Consider the following 2,849-nt stretch of genomic DNA (forward strand, 5'->3'; position numbering starts at 1 on the left):
CCCACCATATTCATTCATTTGGTCACCCCCACATATTTGTTGAGTACCTAGTGTATACAGACACTTATAACTGCCCCGGGGAGAGAAAGTGAACACAGCAGATCTGGTCCCTGCCTGAAGCATTTAATGACAAGCATTGATGATGACACAAACCCAGCCACAGGGGTGCCAAGCGTTGATACAAATGGCCTGAGAGGTGATGGGAGCACAGGGCAGGAGCACCCATCCTGGCCTTGGGTGGGGTGGGAGGCCGGCCAGGCTTCCTGAAAGAAGGAGAGACCTGAATGAATACACCAGGCAGAGGGAAGAGAGTATGGATGGGCAGAAGCCAGCTCAGGTAGGTGGGATATGAGAACTGGAGCATGGGGTGAAGATGGGGAGGCAAGAGGGCTCGGCAGACAGCAGTTCGGGAGAGCCTTGGGATCCGTGTGAAGGAGACCGGGAGTTATCCTGAGGCCAGTGAGCACTGATGAAAACCCGCCTTGACGGGACAGGTGGGAACTCGCCTGGGCTGCGCTGCACGCTGCAGGAAGCTGGTTTACACTGGCCAGGGCTCTCAGTGCACTATTGTGACTTTTGGGTTCATCTCCCCAATTTCTGAGCCTTTCCACCCTAGCTTTGACTTTTGGGTGCACCCACCCTCCTGGAGTAGCTCAGCCCCTTCTCAAAGCCTCGCCCAGACTCTACGACTGCCGCTGCCTTCCTGGATGAACCAGCAGATTCACGAACCTCTTCCTGCCGCCCACACTGCTCAGTGACATTCCACGGGGATGGACGGATTCACGATAGGTAAGACAAAGGTGTGAGGAAACCACTAGCCACCTCATTCTAACGAGGTCTAATCATAGTTGTTAGCCCTGGGAGCCAGACAAGGAGGAGGGAAGACATAAAAGCAATCCATCTGGGAAAGCGTTTCTTTGGATGTCTTTTTCTTTTTTCTTTTCTTTCTTTTTCTTTCTTTTTTTTTTTTTTTTTTTTTTTTTGGGTTTTTTTTTTTTTTTTTTTTTTTTTTTTTTTTTTTTTTTTTTTTTTTTTTTTTTTTTTGGAGACGTTGTCTTACTCTGTCATCTAGGCTGGAGAGCACAGGTGCCATCTCAGCTCACTGTAACTCCGCCTCCTGAGTTCAAGCGATTCTCCTGCCTCAGCCTCCCGAGCAGCTGGGACTACAGGTGTGCACCACCACGCCTGGCTAATTTTTGTATTTTTAGTAGAGGCAGGGTTTCACCATGTTGGCCAGGCTGGTCTCAAACTCCTGACCTTAGGTGGTCCACCCGCCTCAGCCTCCCAAAGTGCTTGGATTACAGGCGTGAGCCACCGCGCCCCGTCTGGATGTCTTTATATGCTTGGCATCGTCTGCTGAGCAGGAAGGGGTGAGTGGGACCTCTGTAACTCTCTACAGCCGTCTCCAAGTGCCATGTTGGCAATATCAGCTCATGTCAAACAAGGTCAAAACATAGATCACAGAAATAGCCACAGCTGAGTGTCTTAAAAGCACTTTCAGACTACACCCTTCACTTCATGTGACAAGCATTGATTCAACAAATGTTTAGGGGAGGCTGACTTCCCAGTCATGTCTTTGTTTGTTCATTTATCATTCACTCAAAAATGTAACGATTGCCTTCTACTGCGTGCTGGACACTGTGCCAGGTGCTGAGGAGGAGAAGAGAGAAGGAGAGAGAAGAAGAGAAATCTGGCAGCGCTCCCCACCCCCCACTTCAGTGGATGAGACCATGAGTTATAAGATAGTTACGTGGCAGAGTGGTATATGCTATAACGGGGGTGCACAGGGTGCTGACAGAGCTCAGAGACACCTAAAGTGGCTCCAGGGGACCCCTGGCGAGGGTGTTTATGGTGAAGGCTGAGAGTGAATGAGTGTTCTGCAAGAAAGAGATGTGTGCACGCATTCTAGCATACACAGACAAGAAAGTGAAAGCAGCTGTTTTGAATAAAAACAGCCATAAACCATAAGCAACTCTTATGTCTACCTACAGTAGAAGGGATCAGTCACATTGGAGATATTCATAGGATGGAATATTATACAGCAAAGAGAACAAGTGAACCTAAGGGACCCAGCCACAGGAATGAATCCCAAGCACGATGTTGGGCGGAAAAGAAAGGATTTGGTAGGATTCCAGTCCCACGAAGCTCACACACAGGAAAGCTAGGCCACAGTGCCTAAGATGCACATAGACAGGTGGTAACATTATAAAGAAAAGCAAAAGTGATCATAAGTTCAGGTGAATGGCTCTGTCTGGAGGGAGGAGAAGGTTATGATTGGAGAGGGATACACAGTGGGTTTTGGGGGTTCCAATAATGTCTAATTCCTTGACCTGGGTGGTCATTATCTGGGCATTTACTATTTAAATATTCATTAAATTATATAAATATGTGGCTTGGCCAGAGACAACTCATTTTTTTCCCAGCGAGGGGACATTTGCACACTTGAGACAGAAGAGTGTGGTGGCTGCAAGCCTGTGCTCTGCTGTCAACTGCTTCTTCATTTCCACCTTAGGTAAGTGAGTTGGCCTTTATGAGCTTCAGATTTCCTCATCTGTAAAATGAGGGTAATAATACTACTAGCCTCATAAAGTTGCTTTAGGATTAAATACAATATGATAATATAGGTTCAGCACAGAGCCAGGCACATACATGTAATAATTATCACTATCATTATCACTACCATCATCATCATTCCCATAATCCTCATCACCATCACTACCATCATCACACTACCATCATCATCACCATCACCATCACCATCATCATCACTACCATTGCCATCATTATAATCATCACCATCATCACTATCCTCACCACCATTACCATCATCACCATTATCACCATCATCA

This window comes from Mandrillus leucophaeus, unplaced genomic scaffold, assembly GCF_000951045.1.
Source record: "Mandrillus leucophaeus isolate KB7577 unplaced genomic scaffold, Mleu.le_1.0 Scaffold10, whole genome shotgun sequence".
Taxonomy (NCBI): Eukaryota; Metazoa; Chordata; class Mammalia; order Primates; family Cercopithecidae; genus Mandrillus; species Mandrillus leucophaeus.